This window comes from Danio rerio, chromosome 20, assembly GCF_052040795.2.
Source record: "Danio rerio strain M-AB ecotype USA chromosome 20, GRCz13ab, whole genome shotgun sequence".
NCBI lineage: Eukaryota > Metazoa > Chordata > Actinopteri > Cypriniformes > Danionidae > Danio > Danio rerio.
The window spans coordinates 42193671-42212899 of NC_141040.1; the positions used below are offsets into that span (position 1 = coordinate 42193671).

The 19229-nt window shown below is 37.1% G+C and overlaps 1 protein-coding gene and 2 long non-coding RNA genes across 4 annotated transcripts in view; 2 read left to right on the forward strand and 1 right to left on the reverse strand.

Moving 5' to 3' along the window:
- The window catches only part of LOC147832293 (uncharacterized), a 112122-nt gene that overhangs the window by 54650 nt on the left and 38243 nt on the right, over positions 1-19229 (forward strand). The gene's annotated exons all lie outside the window — the stretch shown is intronic.
- On the reverse strand, positions 3251-17281 carry LOC147832294 (uncharacterized). Its single transcript, XR_015518848.1, has 4 exons — positions 16990-17281; positions 15770-15881; positions 4323-4686; positions 3251-3938 (listed from the first exon to the last, which is right to left on the reverse strand). It is a non-coding gene; the product is annotated as an uncharacterized LOC147832294 (long non-coding RNA).
- On the forward strand, positions 13862-18069 carry LOC147839409 (uncharacterized). Its single transcript, XR_015518864.1, has 2 exons — positions 13862-14773; positions 14841-18069. It is a non-coding gene; the product is annotated as an uncharacterized LOC147839409 (long non-coding RNA).

The window sequence follows — 19229 nt, forward strand, 5'->3', positions numbered from 1 at the left end:
ACATATATATTGCCCTCGTCCTTGCGCGCGCGCGCACACACACACAAAAACACACACACACCTCCGGACGACAATGCGCGCACACACACACAAACACATACACATACTACACATAATACTCCTCCTCCACGGAGCTCCGTAAACAAAGCAGCATGCGTCACGTTTTTAACGTGGCTTAAGCGATATGAGAATAAAGCGAGTTAACCTGATATAAGTAACAAATCACAACTAAATACATTTGCAAGCTAGAGTAAATGAGGCAACAACTTTAATCGCACGTACTTACACTTGAGAAATGGAGGAAGAAACCCATCCTGACGTCCATCAGTAAGTTACTCTTTACTGATCCTTCCTTTAACAAACGCCGATGAAGTATTCTTTGTAGCATGTAGTTTCCAGAAGTTTCCAGTAGTTTCCAACTGCTTGGTTATAATGCTGAGGTTTCATCTTTGGGTAGAGACTCGATAATATCCATCTGCAGTGTGACTTCAATCGACCGGCATGTTTATGTGTGTGTGTTTGTGGGTGTGTGTGTGTCTGGGTTTCTGTGTCAGAGGGCGGGGCCGCAGGTTTAAAATCTCCGGGGTTTGCGCATGCACGTGAATAACTTGGTTTTGTTAGTACGTCATGGCGAAACACCTAATGACTCGTTATCAAGGCGACTCGTTTGAAGCACTATGAGTCGACTCTTTTATAGATGAATCAACCGTTTTAAACACTACTCTTACAGATTTAAGCCTTAGCTGGATACTTCACTTCACTTAGAGCTGTGTTACACACTACATGGAAGGGGATTTTCAAAAACCCATAATATTGGCTCTTTAAAAATGTGTTTATAAATAAGTAAATAAATATTACATTGTTTTTTTCATGACAATAAAGCTTGGATTGCATGTAAAGAACAAATACATAGGTTATTTTCTTTATTTTTTGCAAAGTCTCATACAGGCTTGCAGCAACACGGGGATGCTAAATAATGTCAGAATTTTCATCTTTGGGTGAACTACATTATTTTTTTTAAACCGGTACTGTCAAGAGAAAACGATCCTCAGAGAAAAGACTAAAAATGTTCTGCAAAAGTTCCTTCCTCATACAGCAACCCATTACTGTACAAATAAGATCCCAGGTGGAAGCCTTGTCTTCCATTCAACCAGTTTATGTAATATATTGCACTCTCCAGAATATTGAGGAAATGTGTTCCCCATCTTGGGTTCATCTTCTTCCTTCTGATGTCTATAAAGCTATAAACAGCAGCATTATGGCCTCCAGCCTTTATTATAGTTTTATCACAGAGCATCACACCATACCATCAAAACGAAACCAGTAGTGATTGCTTTGAAGGACCTTGAGAAACCAGTTTTTACATATCAGGAGCTTTTATTTGAGCTGTGATCAAATTGAGTTTTTTTTTTTTTTTTACAATTTCATTTGGGTTTTGAAGACTGTGCTAATGTGTCATTCATTACCTTCAGAATATGTCTTTCATATCACCAGTAGTTCTATATATTTATATAGTAGTTCTGTTCATGTTTAAGATAGATAGATAGATAGATAGATAGATAGATAGATAGATAGATAGATAGATAGATAGATAGATAGATAGATAGATAGATAGATAGATAGATAGATAGATAGATAGATAGATAGATAGATAGATAGATAGATAGATAGATAGATAGACATGAAAATATTGTAATAATTATTAAAATGTTGAGATGGATAGATATATATTATAGTATATATACATAATATATAAGTTAATGTGTAAGTATATATATATATATATATATATATATATATATATATATATATATATATATATATATATATATATATATATATATATAAACAGTATGATTTGACTGTACATCAGCAATGCTGTAAATCGGCTTTTAATATTGTGTTTATACAACAGTTCCGTGGCAGAAGTGTCTAAATTAAAACAAACCACCCCAGTGTCTTAAAAACACGTTCGAATGAGAAAACTGCCACATATTGAAATCTCAGGTTGTCTGTTTTAACAGTTCAAGCCAGCCTTTGCTGCCAATTTGAAAATGTCACTTTATAAATAGTAATAAAAGATTTTTATTCCCCTGATTACATTATAGTATTGTAATGTCTTACTGATGACAAAACAGAGGATTAGGCAAATGGATGTGCTATAACTCCAAATAGCTTACAACAAAATCAATTACTCTACAGAATGCAGGAATTTTCTTAACCCCACAAATGCCCAAACAAACACTGAATTAAAATAATATACAGAGTAATACACTGCGGTATTATGCAAGACAGAGAAGGAGACTGTGATCACCTTCACATATTCATTCTTCATGTCAAACTCATCTTAATAAGTATAAGCATTAACCTGAATGTCCGCTGAGACATCGCTGTTTCTTTTGAACAGCTATGTTTTGCTTCCTTTTGATAAAAATGCTATTGGGATTGATCATTATACTGATGGCAGCATAATGCAATGTCAACTGTAAATCATTACACTGTTTTGCAATACATACACTGAAAAAAATGCTGTCTGCAGAATTGTTGCAAACAATTTATTTGTGTTGAATTTAAACAAACAAATTACATTTATTATTGTTCAACTTGATTTTTTTTTAATTAAATTCAGCCCTGATAAATTGTTTACAGGCCCTTAACTTGAAATTTTTTAGTAAATTCAAGGAATCATTTTTAAGTGATTTTTTTCAGTATAATTGCCTTTAGTTATACATGTAAAAAAAAATTATATAAGAATATATAAATATATAAAAATTGTTAAGCAAATCAGTCAAAACAAAATGTTCTGATTTTGATATAGCATTTACACTCACTGGCCACTTTATTAGGTACACTTTAGGTGCCACTCCTGTCAGCTAAGAACAGGAAACTGAGGCTACAATTTGCACAGGCTCACCAAAATTGGACAACAAAAGGAAAAACATTGCCTGCTCTGATTAGTCTCAATTTCTGCTGCGACATTCAGATGGTAGGGTCAGAATTTGTCTTCAACAGCATGAAAGCATGGATCCATCCTGCCTTGTATCAACAGTTCAGGCTGGTGGTAGTGGTGTAATGGTGTAAGGGATATTTTCTTGCCACAATTTGGGCCCTTTTAGAACCTATTGAGAATTGTGCCACAGCCTACCAGAGTATTTTTGCTAACCATGTCCATCCCTTTATGACCACAGTGTACCTATTTTCAGCTACTTCCAGCAGGACAAGGCAAAAACGAATCACCTCAGACTGGTTTGTTGAACATGTCAATGAGTTTATTGTACTTAAATGACCTCTAAACTCACCAGATCTCAGTCCAATAGAGCACCTTTGAGATGTGGTGAATCGGGAGATTCACATAATGAATGTGTAGCTGACAAATCTGCAGAAACTGTGTGATGCTATCATGTCAATATAGACTAAAATCTCTTCGAAATATCTTGTTAAATCTATGCCATGAAGGATTAAGGCAGTTCTAAAGGCAAAAAGGGGTCCAAGCCGGTACTAGTAAGGTGTATCTAATAAAGTGGCCGGTGAGTGTTTATAACATTTATAAAACTTAATGTTGCATTATTTACTATTTGTTGCATTATTTTACTATTTGCTCTGGAACAAATAATAGGTGATCAAGACCAAATATTGCCCTTAGATACCCAAAACGAATTATATATCACATTTTAGCAATATAGGCGGTGCAGTGGGGCAGTAGGTAGTGGTGTCGCCTCACAGCAAGAAGGTTGCTGGTTCGAGCCTCGGCTGGGTCGGTTGGCGTTACTGTGTGGCGTTTGCATGTTCTCCCTGTATTCGCGTGGGTTTCCTCCTGGTACTCCGGTTTTCCCCACAGTCCAAGACATGTTGTACAGGTGAATTGGGCAAGCTAAATTGTCCATAGTGTATGAGTTGGTGGTTCATTCCGCTGTGGCGACCCCAGATTAATAAAGGAACTAAGCCCAAAAGAAAATGAATGAATGAATTTTAGCAGTATAGAGACATACAGTACACCATTTTCCAGAGGTTTTAGCAGGTTACGAACTGAATATGCTGGAAATCAGATATATGACATAATTGATGCACATTATTAAAAAAAGACATTATCCTTTGAAATAAACTGCATATTTTGTATAATATTTTGCATAACTCTGTGTAACCCTAACCCTAACAGAATACATCTGCATTCTGACGTAAAAAAAACCCATAGCGATGCAACAGCAGAAATATATATTGTAATTTGCATTTTTGCTAATCATATGACAGACCAATTGTAGCCGAATAAATGTGATCAGTGATTTTGAAGCAATACATAGTAGTGCTAAATTTTCGTAGCTCACCTTCACTCCTAAATTTCCCTTTGAAAAATGCCACGAAAGGGATTAAAACACCACACAGGTAATCATCGATTCCTGCTTCCAATTCACTCATGCAAGCAAAGTCGATATGAGCATCTGATTTCTTGACTCGTCTCCTCGGCCTCATCTGAATATCTTTCAAAGCCCTTCTGTCCCCTGAGGCTCTGGTTATTTTGTGTCTCCTGCTTGCAATCTCAAATTTATAACCCCTTATTTTTTCGCTGCTGATGTTTGCCTAGACAGAAGAAGAAGAAAAGGCGAGAAGTCTTCTTTTATTTCCTCTTCCCGGTATTGTTTTTCAGGGTCTAAATGCATTTGATGCTTTTCAATATGGTCTCCTAGGTATCTGCAATAAAGGCGATACAGTGGCAGAGAAATAACAGCTTTAGTTCGCATTATGACCCGTGCACCAGAATGATGAAACCTGCTATTGCCTGTCACAACCTCTGCTGTGCAATAGGTAATAGAAGATGGAATGTTATTTTTAAGTCAGACAGGCCAAGCATTTATGTAACATAATGCATTCAGCACAAACATTTAGAGAATTGCGGATGAAGGAAATGGTGGAGTAGACTTGATTACGTGAACGGCATTTTGTGTGCCTGTGTTTGTCGGATGCTAAGTACTATAAGCATATGAATAGATGATGGCTCATTCCTGCTTCAGAATGAAGGTTTCTTAGGTGACCTGAATAAATGTTTAGAGAAATTTGGTCAACTTTTTCAGAGTAATGGGAACTTTGTTAATCTTCCAAATATCTAAAGTATTCTAGAGTAATGCTAAAAGTGAGTTTATATGACTACTATATGATTTACAGTTGAAGTCAGAAGTATTAGCCCCCCTTTTATTTATTTTTTTCTTTTTAAAATATTTCCCAAATGATGTTTAACAGAGCAAGGACATTTTTACAGTATGTTTGATAATATTTTTTCTCCTGCAGAAAGTCTTATTTGTTTTATTTCGGCAAGAATAAAAGCCGTTTTAATTTTTTTTTTAAACATTCTAGGATTAAAATTATTAGCCCCTTTAAGATTTATATTTTTCAATAGTCTACAGAACAAACCATCGTTATACAATAACTTGCCCAATTACCATAACCTGCCTAGTTGACCTATTTAACCTACTTTAGCCTTTAAATGTCACTTTAAGCTGTACAGAGGTGTCTTGAAAATATCTAGTCAAATATTATTTACTGTCATCATGGCTAAGACAAAATAAATCTGTTATTAAAAATAAAGATTAATAGTTAATAAAACTATTATGTTTAGAAATGTGTTGAAAAAAAAATCTCTCCGTTAAACAGAAATTGGGGGAAAAAATAAACAGGGGGGCTAATAATTCTGACTTCAAATGTATATTTGACTACTTCTAAGTTCATAAATGCCACTTTAAAAAAAGTAATTTATTTGACCATTTACTGACAAGAAGCCATTTGAACAAAATCTTTGAGTTAGTGAGTTGAACCTGAAGAACAGATTTAGTTCAGTTTGTGAACACATTGATTCAGTTCCAAACGTCCACTTGAGTTACTTATAAATTGGAGATGATTATCTTATTAATAATGCAGTTAAAGTAGGTGTTAATGTATGAAGAACCACAAAGAAGACATTGCTGGTTAGCATTGTGAATTTGCATGGCCAATTTAAACACAAGAAATTTTGGCCAGACAAACTTTTCCTCATCATGCACAATGTGAATTTCTATTGGAATGACTGGATTTTGCATATAAAGGGCTCTATCATGCACTGGCACAATAAGACGCAAGTCATGTTTGTCGCAATTTGCTGCTAATAGCAAATCCATTTGCACCACTTTGGACTCATGGGTGTGCTGGTCTATAAAGGAGGTATATTAACCCCTTCCACAGCGCCCCGACGAGGTCGCACTGAGCCGCTGTTTTTCCATATGTCAATGTTTATGAATAGATTACACCAAAAAGGACATGAGTAATCTTGAAAAACTCTACATCAGTCTAAATCCCTTAAGCACCCATTACAGCTAGTTGTTTTTCAATGGAAAGCTTATAAATAATGTATTTGCTAAATTTGTGTAAGTTTTGCAGAAAACGCTAATTAGATATGGCGTACGTATCATGTAATAACAACACACACACACATTCATTGCTGTACATCACGGTTTATTTTGAAAGGTAAGAGTCCACAGAAAAACATCCCATCAAACACATTTAGTCCACCGACACAAAAGTGTTGAATTATGGATGGTTATTCATTTGTTTGTCACCATTTCTGCCGGAGACCTATTGTTTACACCGTTTTACCATGGTACTCACACGTGAAAACGCTGTTTTTGCAGTAAAAGGCAAGTTTATGTCAGCTTACAGTGTTTCAGATAAAACGAGACCACAAACTGAATAAAAAGTCAAAGTTATAGTTACTAAAATCTAAACAAAGCCGAGTGTTTTGGCCGTCTGCGTTTCTGTCACTGCTCATTCAGAAGCTACTTCCTTCTTCCCAGAAGGTTGACTGACAGAGAAACGAGCCAATGGCTGCATAAATTTTGATCTTATTGGTCGACTGCAATATTATTGCAGTGTTAGTGGCTCAGAGAGCTGTCAATCATCACTCGATCGCACCTGCCCTCTGAGCAACAGCTGCTACAGTTTAGGGCAGGCTAACGGCTAACGGCAGAGAGCGGCTCGTTTGCAAAAAGAAAACTGAAAGTGCATTGTCAAAAGTTGTAATCTGCTGAAGAGAGTTTTAAAAGATTGTTTGAAACGAACAGGAGAATATTTCTGAGGAGAGCTGATAGTTTTGGTTGATATTGCATTGATAAGCTGCTTGATATTGCAAACTGATATTTTCTTATTATATTATTTTACTTTTTATGTGTAGTAATGCAGGCAATGCAGTGGTGCAGTAGGTAGTGCTGTCCCCTCACAGCAAGAAGGTCGCTGGTTCGAGACTCGGCTCGGCTCAGTTGGCGTTTCTGTGTGGAGTGTCAGTTCTCCCTGTGAACGCGTGGGTTTCCTCCGGGTGCTCCGGTTTCCCCCACAGTCCAAAGACATGCGGTACAGGTGAATTGGGTAGGCTAAATTGTCCGTAGTGTATGAGTGTGTGTATGAATGATTGTGTGGATGTTTCCCAGAGATGGGTTGTGGCTGGAAAGGTATCCGGTGCGTACAAATGTGCTGGATAAATTCCGCTGTGGCTACCCCAGATTAATAAAGGGACTAAGCCGACAAGAAAATGAATGAATGAATGTATAGTCATGCAAACACTTGTTTGTAAAGCGAGTAGTTTCATAGTTTTCTGCTGTTTATTATTCCTAGTAATTTCTCTACTAGGAAAGTTCTAAAACAATCGCAAAAACGAGCGCCCTCCTACATTGAAGAATAAGGTCAATAGTCTGCTTGCAGAAAAACACTATTAGCAAGTAAAAAGGAAATCCAAGGACTAATGCCCTATTCACACGGAATTCACCGAACTGCATTGTGGATCCATCGGCGCCGCTTCAGAGGCATTACTCACTGCAGAAGTAGGGACCTGCTCAACTTTTCAAGCGCCAATCAGATCGCTGTATAAAATACACCAGCTAGATAGTGGCCTATTGCTGACTGAATTTCATTGGCTGACGCTTCTATCACGATCGCTTCAGCCCCAACTTCAGACACGCCTTCAGTCAAGCGTTGACGCTAAAGCCCCATGTGAATGGGGCGTAAGGGAGAAAATATTTTTTGTGCTTTTGATGTCAAAATTGAAATGCAAATAATTTTTATAGAACGCTGTCATCAAAGATGCCATTTAAAGGAAACAGAGACATTTAGCAGTAGAACTTCATAAATTCTATAACTGCTCGAATCACCTCAGCCATTCTGACGGAATTCATTACAGGCTGTAAATTGAAAGCCATTGCCATTTTACATTTAAAGCCCCTGTTGAAGTTTAAAAATGAAGCTTTTAATGTCTGTCTTTATATTTTATTATTTTTTCTGTTGTATCTAATTGTGGAAATCTGCTGCCATTGACAATACGTGCCTTGCTTTGTGTCTTTGAAATGGTAGTGCAACGTTTTTTCATCGTCTTTGAATGTTTTGAAGAAGCAGAATAATTTGTTGAGATAAACACTTAAAAATTTGGAAATGATTGTGTCTAATTTTACTGCATTTTACTTTTGGATTTAATGCACATGCCACATTTTTAACAAACCAACAATTCTCCTATTAGTGGTGATGCATTTTCAAAACATTTCCCTCTGAGAAGTAAACTGCTTCAAGAAATACAATCCATTAAAACTTAAACATTACAAATAATTCAGTATCTCAGAAAGCACAGAAAGTTTCATTTGATTTGGTTTCCTTTCTGAGTGCACCAATAAATGATTGGTCTAGAGTCCAGAACGTCATGATTTGGCTTTTTAAACCAAGCCAGACAATCATGTGCTGGTGCATTTAGAATGCAAACCCAATCAAATGAAACTTTTATTTTTAGGATTGCTCCAAAAAGCCAATCGTGACTCTCTGGACTCTGAACCATCATATCGTTTAACCACCCAAAGGCTTCTGGCTCCGTTCAGCATTTGCGGCGTCACCAAATTCAGTGTTTGAGCACTGCAGCTGTGTATCGCAGATAGCTTGCTGTCAAAAGCCGTTTTTCAAGCGAGGGACAATTATGCTCAATCAGAGATGATGCTTTACTGAGTGTTTTCCTCCCTCTCATGCGCCTCTGATTTGGTTTGCGAGAGAATGTGACTGATGGCGATCTTCCAGAGGTGTTGAGCGAGTGGGGTTTCAAAATTGCAACAGCAGCCAATTATGGAACAGACAGAGCACATGCTCATTAAATTTGCACGAGGATCTTAGCATTTGGAAGCCATTAGCTCTGAAACCTCATTCTCAATTTCAGATGTTTCTCTGATAATAGAAGTAGCGGTGTAAAGTATTATGGAAATTCTGTGTACCCGTAGCAGTGAACAGTTGAGAGCTCATATCAGTGATCATGTTGATACAGCAGCAATCACGGCTGAAATTTAGTTTGTTTGTTTTGTGTGCCGCATGGTGCCCATTGAAAGAGCTCTAAAGTGCACTAGTTTATGTTCAAATGTAACCTTTAAAGGAAACCTTTACCCAAACTTAACCCAGTTCAGGCTTCGTTTACCCACATGGATGTAAATTTTGAATAATTTAACAATTTCATTTCCAACTGTTTTTTAGAGACTCTTGCTACTTAGTGATCCCATTATTGATTATTTTAGTCCTTTTCCTATTTAAAGGTATAGTTCACCCCAAAATGAAAATTCTGGTATTAATTACTCTCCTTTATGTTGTTCCAAACCCTAGAGACCATCATTTGTCTTCAGAACACAGATAAAAAAATGTAGAGTTCTCTATCTACAGCAACTGTCCTAAGTCTTAACAAAGAACCAAACCCAATGTCAAAACATTTTGGGCTCTATTTTGACGATCCATGCGCAAAGTGCAAAGCGCAGGGCGCAAACCCATTCAGAGCGTGTCAGAAACCACCTTTGCTAATATAAGGACGGAAAAATCCGCTTTGCACCGTGGCGCATGGTCTAAAAGGGTTGAGCTTATTTTCTTAATGAGTTATAGGTGTGTTTTGAGAATAAACCAATCAGAGTCTCATCTCCCATTTACTTTAAGAGTCAGTTGCATCGCGCCATAGCGCATTGGCTAATTACATGACGGACTTTGTAAGTGGAAAAACTGATCACTTCACTAGCAAGAAAACAGTTAAGCAGAGCATCTACAACGCGAAAATGAGAGACAAGGCCTCCAAATTATCTACTTTCACTTTCGCTCCTGTGGATAGGGAAACAAATAAATAAACAATAATAACGAAGTGTGTTCAATTATATCCAAATACACGTGCCCCATATGGTCTGAAACCTGACAGATGGGCAAATCTAAGCTTGTTTTTAATAAAACAAATATGCATATAATAAATAATACTGCTAATAATAATAACATTATACAAAAGCAAATTGTCACAAATAAACTGAAAAAGCCCCCCGAGATGAAGAAGGCATGAAAGTATGATTTTTATATTCATGTAGGCTAGAAAATAATATGTTTTGTAATATTTTGATCCTTTATATTTTTATCCTATATATATCCTTATTATATCCTATATATATCCTTTATATTTAAATTCTTTTTATATGTTAAGATATTTGCGTATTGCTCTACATCAGGGGTTTTCAAAGTGTGAGGCGCGCCTCCCCTGGGGGGCGCCAGATCATGTCAGGGGAGGCGCGGGAAAAAATATAATATAATAAAAATATAATTATTAAGTTTAATTATTATATGTATTTTTATTATATTTAAATGTTTTAATTAAACAAAGCAAAAAAAATAATACGTCAAATATAAGAAAACCTTTTTTACCCAGAAGGCCATAGCTGTGAATTCGCTTCTATTTGGCAAGCCCGCCAATACAGGTATATGCCTGCTAATACAATGGGTCGGTTTCTGAGACCCCCCCCGATTCAAAGCTGTAATGAAGTTCAAGGACTTTTGGCCGCCGGGAAGAAGGAGGCGGAGAACCGACGCAGTTTTAAATTATGATTTATTAATAACAGTGACGGCAGCTCCTCACGGAGGCTGCCGTCAAACTGAAAGCAAAAGTAAAATATGTCTCTCGGCTTCCTCTGCCCTCGTTCCTCCTTTTATGATCCAGAGCTCCTTCCGTGGGATTCGAGGCAGGTGCGCACCGCAGGTGTATCCACTTACGCGGTGGCCTCACTCCGTTCCCACGGCTCTCGGCCACGCCTCCTCACCACAAAAGCCTTCAAGTTCAGGGTTTAAACCCAAAAGACGACGATATGATGATCAGTATTTGAGTTTAGGATTTACGTGGACAGGACCAGCTGATGAACCACGACCTTTATGTGTGGTTTGTCAAAATATTTTGGCTAATGACAGCATGAGACCTGCTAAACTTCGACTGTTTTGACTGGGATGGACAGTTCTTGGATCTGTTTTATTCATATTGAACCATCATCCTAGTTTTAAAAACGTTATATAAAAATACTTATTACTCTGTAAATAATTGCACTTTCATGCAAATGATGATAAAAGTGAGTTAACAGTCTGACATATATTTATATATATATTTATATATATATGTGTGTGTGTGTATGTGTGTGTGTTTGCGTGCGTGTTTGGGAGGAGGGGGGCGCCAATGGATAAGTTGTGTCAAAAGGGAGGCCCACTGTCTTAGACTTTGAAAAACCCTGCTCTACATCTTGTGTGTATTAAGCAGTGTGTAACCGAGGCACACAACTAACGTGCTCTGCGCTGGACTTTAGACTGGCTTTGTTCTGGTTTATAGAACAGACTATTATAGTTTCTCAAAATAGCAATGGGCCAGCAATGCGCCTCAACACGCCACCTTTTTTAGACCAGAACGCCTATGGGCGCACATATCAGCACAAATGCATTTGCTATTTAAACAGCGTGGTGCAAAACGTCAAAACGACTCTTGCGCCAAGCTGAATCTAGCAAACCAGGCTAGCTCAAACTAGCCTTGCACCACATTGTGCAGAGTGTATGATAGGGCCCACATATGACTTCAGTGGGATTCATATTAACCCATTTGTGCCCAAATTTTTAAAAATAGTTTCATGCATGTAGTCTTGGTAATAGTGTCCTATATGAACATGCTTTGCATTTATTTTCAGGTTTTTGATTTTCATATTTGAATACGCTCTTGATTTTTTTTTTTTTAAGGTTTTTTTTTTTTTTTTTTTGAAGACTTTTAAAGTAAAGATATCAGTTAAAAGGTTAACTTATGTTTAGATGGGGTATTATGAAAGCAAACATCATTAGACAAGACCAATAACCTTGATTTATTAACTTATCAACACATTATTCCCTAATTCCCCATGATTTATGTACTTACAAAGTATTTGCCCACCGGCAACTACACTTGAACATTTGACAGTGTACAAAAAACTATAGATTTCTTGAAAGATTTGTTTTTTTTAAAATGTATCTAGAGACCTTCATGATTATTTGTACATACATTTGTGAACAAATAAATTTTTAGCATCAAGAAAATTGCCTTTATTAGAGGGTGTTTGCATTCATTTTGCAATCTGAAATTATGGCTAGGAAGTTGAAGGCCTTATGTGATATGAAGTAAATCAACTTATTTTTTTCTTTCTTGAAATCTTTTATTTGGTTGATTGGTTCTGTGTCATTGAGAAATTAAACATGGATAACATGTAGAAAATTACTCATAAAAGGAAAATGGCAAGTATGAACTTCAGAAACTATAGTTGCCGGTGGGCTTAAGTGCAGTTTATTTATAAACTAATTTCAAGAGGATTGCGTGATTATGATCAAACATGGCTGGCTTCGCATCAGCCCTGTGATTTGCCCAATCAGATGAATACTGATGCACTATAAATAACCAGAGCTATCCGCTCAGTCTTCTTCGAAGAATCCCCCCTTCCACCTCTACTCTTCCCCCTTTCTGATGAGGCGGAACGGCGGCCCAGTGGTTAGCACTATTGCCTCACAGCAAGACCACAGCTGGCTCTGCCTCTCACCAGGCTGGTCGCGTTTCTGTGCGGAGTTTGCATGTTCTCTCTAAGACAACAATCTGAAGTGCATGCTTATAAAAAAGTCAAAAATATAATTACTGTTAGTATTGACTTTAATATAGTTAATATTATTGTTATTCTGGGTGGGATCAGGTCTTTATAAGTATGATGCGAAATTCACTGTTCTCTGAGCAGCAGTTACTATATTAATATAGTTAAGGCTTTTAGTTATCATTTTTGATGTGAAAGGGACTGTAATTTTCATGCCATGTGCATATGTTCAGTAATTTCCTTCCTAAACCAGACTGCATTAGACTCACACAAGTATGTGTTTGATTCAGCAAAATTAAATAATTTATCATTAATTTTATCATATTCATTTTTATTTATATTTATATTTAGTTTGATACTCTAAAAAGAGCAAAAATATTCCTTTATGAACCAGAATATGTTGATCTTACTCTGTTTTTGATTTATCAAAAAGAGCCACTTAATTAATGCTATTCTTTTGGGAATTGGACTACGCTGATCATGCTATATACTGTAGCCTACTTTTTGATTCTCCAAAAAAAAGGCTCATTACTCTTTCAAGAGTTGGAGTGCACTGGTTGCACAGTACACCATTAGAATAGTTCACATCATTTGCATTTCAGTCACTGTTGAGCCTCCATTTCAGCATAGCATGCTTTCAGCAGCTACAGTATGCTAGGTAGTCTTAAGTTTTGGATTCTCTGTACTATATAAAACAGCAAAGAACACTCTGTTTTGTGCAAGAAAAAAAATCAGCATTTTCCAACCAAGTTTCAAGGAAAAGTGAAGTTTTTTTTCTCGCTCTGCAGAGGAAAAACTGGTTTAATTCGTACTCCAAAGTGACAGCAACCGTAGATAAACACTATCACCTCACAGAGAACCACGTGTTTTCATTTTAGAATTTGATTTAATCCTGAAATCCTCGCTGCAAAATCTGTATTTTCAAACTTCAACAACAGTAAGGCAGTGAATTTTAATTAAGATCTTCAAGCAGAGGCAGAGATGAAGATTGATGATACCATCAGTTACAGCATGTCTGTGAAGAATGAGATGTATTTCTAGTTACTAATGTGCACAGTACGGTGAATTATTAAGACTGTGTTTCGGCTCTTCGTGCATTCGGAATAATATTCCATCACGTTGCAGTCATCCAGGCTCATTTGATGCAAATTATCATTGCTGCAATACATTAGCGCAAACATCAACACCATTTTATTTTGTGGCTTATTTATTATTTGCCACCCAGCGGAGTTGCATGTACAATTCCGCTTCCTATTGTGAGTGGAAAGAGCATTGTATTAGATCAATAACAGACAGCCTTGTGTGTGTGTGTGTGTATGTTTGAGCATACAGCGGGCAAAATAAGTATTGGACAAGTCACCATTTTTCTCAACAAAAAAAAAAAGGAAAAAAAAAACATATTTCTAAAGGTGCTGTTAACTTAAAATTTTCCCCGGATGCTGATAACAACCAAAAATATCATATATGCAAAGAAAACGAATCCAATTAGTTTACAAATTAAGTTAATTAATAAAATGAAATGACGCTGGGAAAAAGTATTGAACACATGAAGAAAGGGAGGTGTAGAAAGACAGTGAAAGCCCAGACAGCAGCCGAAATCTCTCATTAAGTCAGTGCAACCCTCTGCCCTTCATCATTGGAAATGAATATTAGCTGCTTTATGCATGTGTACACGTGTGTGTTTGTGTGTGTTTGTGTGTGTGTGTGTGTGTTTGTGTGTGTGTGTGTGTGTGTGTGTGTGTGTGTGTGTGTGTGTGTGTGTGTGTGTGTGTGTGTGTGTGTGTGTGTGTGTGTGTGTGTGTGTGTGTGTGTGTGTGTGTGTGTGTGTGCTTAATGTACCCACAAGTATAGCAATTCCAGTGAATTTTGACCTTGTGGAGAAATGTTTTGAATTCCATGAAAACTGTTCATAAATCACAATTCCAGTCAATTTTGACCTTGTGGAGAAATTTTTTGAATTCCATAAAAACTGTTCATAAATCACACACAATGAGGAAGTATTTTGAATTGCAGTTTGTTTAATTGTGAGGGTTTGGGTTTAGGGGTAGATTTGAGATAGGAGGACTTTATTCAATTATTCAATTATTCAGTATTTGTTCAAAATAAATATCATTGAGTCTATGGGTGTAACATCCTGGTTTCTGTTTTTATATATTTGGGTTTAGTGTTTTCATGTTACCCGATCACCCCCTGGACAGCTTGTTTAGGTTTTTGTTTCCTTGTGTATTTATACCCTGTTCTGTTAGCCCTTCATTGTTATTTGTTTTACTGTGTCACTTCAATGATGTTTTGCGTGTTTCGTTCATTGTTTTGGTTTAAACAAGTATTTGTTGGCTGCATCTGGATTCTCACCTCTGTTTATGTTCTGCACTACGTCAGACGTGACAATGGGAAGTTCCCATAAAGATAGTGGTGGCCAAAGCAAGGCTTCATAAAATACCGAAACAGTCGAAGCAAAAGTATCGAAGCTTTGAAACGTCAGGGTGATGCAGCTATTGATGTTAGTTTTTAAATGTTTTGTTCTTGTAACGTGTTTTGTTTTAACATCCAGTTTGACACTCTAATAAACACTTTGAGAATAAGTTTGTCTTGTTTTGGTCATAAAATACAACTAGTCATAACTTTAGAGTATTTGTATAAGTGAGGATTCGACTCGAGCCATTTGCAGCACAGGTAGTGCACACGCATGGTCTAGGCTACATGACATAGAGTTTTTTTCCCACCCTGTTAGTCAAACGGCGATTCGCCAGGTATCGAAACACTTCTAAAAAGGACCAATGCTTTTAGTTGCTTTAGTCACATGACCTGGTGTTACGAAACACTTTAGTCACGTGACCTGAATGTTTAGAATCAACTTAGCCTTGTGAAGTGGGTGTTTTGGATCCTGCTTTGGTGCAGTGTTTTGTTAACACTTGCGCTTCAAGATCTTGACACTGGGTCGAAACCTCAGTTTTACGTCAGCCATCCCTACATAAAGATATACTATGACAAAACAATAAACAATAAAAAATGACAAAACAATCAGAATTTGAATTGTGTTAATCACAATAAACTTAATAAAACTGAACATTATGTGCAATTAAAAATTGCTTAGAATTAGAGTTTCTTAATATGAATATTTAACATCTGAAATTTAAGATAACTGACCTACTTTCGGGATTTCAAAATCTGAATTTCTGACTTGGAATTATTGGATATTGATGTTCTGATGTTTTCAATATCTTGAAAACTGAAAATCTGCAGTCTAGGAATTCAGAACAAAAGAAAATCTGAAGTTTGATAATATGTCTATAAAAAACCGGCCTAAACTCAGTTGTCTTCAATTTCAGATGTTCAATATTAAAGTTAAATTTTAATGGCACATCATATTCAGTTTTATTAAAAGGGGTGGTCCACAGAGTATTTTTCAGGCCTGGTTGTGTTTATAAGATGCAAAGCATTGTGTGCACATGCTTCACTTGTAGATATCCACATTATTTTTTCATATATCTTACTTAAATATTTTCTTAAATACTACTTTCATAATCTTTTGATTATATACAGCTACTCAACTGACATGAAAACGACATGTCATATTTTTAAGTTCCTCTGAAGAGGCTCTGATTGCTCAGCTAACATAATGTGCTGTGATTCACAGATCGGATCTACGTCACGTGGAAGCGCCACGCGCCTTCAAGCACACGCTTTTGCGCTGTGTCAGTCAGAAAAGCTGTTAGCTGCAGCAGTTTGTGCTTGAATCTGGCAAAAAATTAAAAGCACACAGCTGAACCTCACGCCTTCTCTCTAAAATAAAATCTGACAAGTGTCTTTCACATATATATTAACAATAAGCATGTGTAAGTTATATGAAACGTTCACATATGTTTAGTGAGTTTGTTATTTATGATGTAGATCGCAGGGAAAACGGCCGCATAGAGAGACACTGCAGCGCTGCTGAAGATTGCAGGTGTTTACAGCGGTTTGACAGATAAATATGAATTTGTAGCTAAATTGTTAGCGGTGCCAAACAGCATTTTCTGTTGTTTACATCCTTGTTTACGTCCATGGCTTGATTTTAACAAATAAAAATACTTACAGGTTGTGACTCACAATCCACAGCTTCGTCGGTTGGAGGAATTTTAGTTGAATCCAGCACTAAACTGGGAGAGATACTTGAAGATGTCATTTGTCAAATGCTAGCTATATATTTTTTATAATTCTCTGGAACATAATTAAAATTTTATTGTATGCAATTCAATTGGAGTTTTCTCTCTTTTTGTCATGTCCTTTCAAAGCCCAAATACAGAAAAAAAAGAAGCTCTGTGGAAATAGCAGCGTTTGGACGGCATTTTAGCTTTCTCTGCTCTAACATTGCAGCACTTCTAGCCACACCCCTTTGCTGCACGGGTTGTATGTGCATGGTGAATGCATGTAATCAGAAGCCCCTGTAATCTCATTAACTCGGATGTATTTTTTGTAGTCCCCAAACTTTGTTCGCTGTAGGCTTTGCTAAGCTAACTCTGTAAAAGCCAATGTCTTACTTTGCATTGAACTTTGAGCGTCTAACATTCAGAGATGTGTTCACACAGCTACATTACATATCAGCTAAAGTTTAACATATGATACATTTAAGTTAGAGTTGTCAATAATTCATGATTTTTTTGTGCTCCATAGTAATCTTTACAAGTGTGTGTGATGTCTGCACAATAGCCTAGTGGTTAGCGTGCCGACATATGCTGCAGTAGCACATCAGGGCGTTGAGTTCATACCCCGGTTCGAGGACATTTTCCTACCCTATCTCTCTCTCTCCAACTTCGCTTCCTGTCTAAATACTGTCCTATCTAATAAAGGCAAAATAGCCAAAAAAAAACAAAACAAATAATAATGATAATACAAGTGTGTGTGTGTGTGTGAGTTTGTGTGTGTTTGTACTCTCAAATCTCCCCTCCACCCAATGTGAAAGTGGGAGGCGAGCGAGACCACTCAGAGGACTCATCTGTCTCTGGCTCCACTACACGCGTCTGTATTTCTCTCTCTAAGGAATACCATCATATGCCAGGATCAAATGGCATTCTGTCAGCAACCTGCAATGCATTTCTAGCTCCCCACCAAAAATCCCTTTTATTCTCCACAGCAGGATTTGTAAAAGCGAAAAAAAAAAAAAAAAAAAAAGAAATCACAACCATCAGGCAAGCTATTAAACTGCAGAATATCAGTTGTAAAGGTGATAATTGCATTTTACACGTTCCATGCTCGGAACAAAACATATATTGTGTTATTTTCTATTTATACGATGAGATTTATCTCTTAAGGAGCTGTTATTTTGTTTCACTAGAATGCGTTTTGTGTGCCAAACTCTAAGGATCTGGTGATTTTGAACTCCTATATAAGAGTGTGAACTCAGCGCTCTGCTGTTTTGCATTGTTTCCCTTATAAAGCACCGCGTCACCGAATCTTTTCTCGGAGCCGCTGACTGCATCTTTTGTAGTAGTACAATCAATGCCGTGTTTCGGCTCTTCTCTCACATCATTTCATGCTCTTGGCACAGATTCCATCAGAACAATGGAAAAATAAATATAAAACTGAGCTGTCTTACAATAGACAAGCACTGAAAGCTAAATTCATCCTCCCACTTGGATTATGTCGTGTGGAAACAGAAGACTGGAGAGGGAAGCGTTGTTTCTGTGTGGGGTTTTCCTGACTCAGGTATTAGCAGATCTCCAGAGAGAGAAAGCGAGAGAGGGAGAGCAGGCTTTAAAGTGTTGATTTGCAATTGAAACCATTTCTGTTTTTGGTGATAGTGGGAGAAAGGAAAGAAGACTTAAACTAAAAATCTCAGAGTTCACCTTTTGCTTTTTACTTGAATAGCTTTGTGATTAACGTTTAGCATCTGAAACACAGTATGATGAGATATAAATGATGTTGTTAGTTTCCAATCCACTTAGTGATTACGACTGCCAGAACTGGAAACGAAATCCATCGGTTAGGTTAAAAAAACACTTCAGCAAACGTTCAAGCTGAAAATCCAGAGGAGGCATTTCTGAGTATTGATTGAGATGCTTTTTTTGGTGCTCAGCAGGTTTTTGCCTTCAGCGCTGCTGATGGTCCAGAGGTCTCTTAATATATGAGCGTGTGCTGTTTAATGAAAGCCGCGTGCGATGCCTCCGCATGCTGCGATTGCTCGGCAGGTTTGCTCTTTTCATGACTCAAAGCCCTCCTAAGAGTTAATGTGCGGTCAGAAATTTTCCCTGGTTTTGTGTTCTTCGGTCCACCTCAGCTTTTACGAGCTATTCTGAGAAACAGATAATTGCTGGGTGACTAAATCTCGATTTCCTA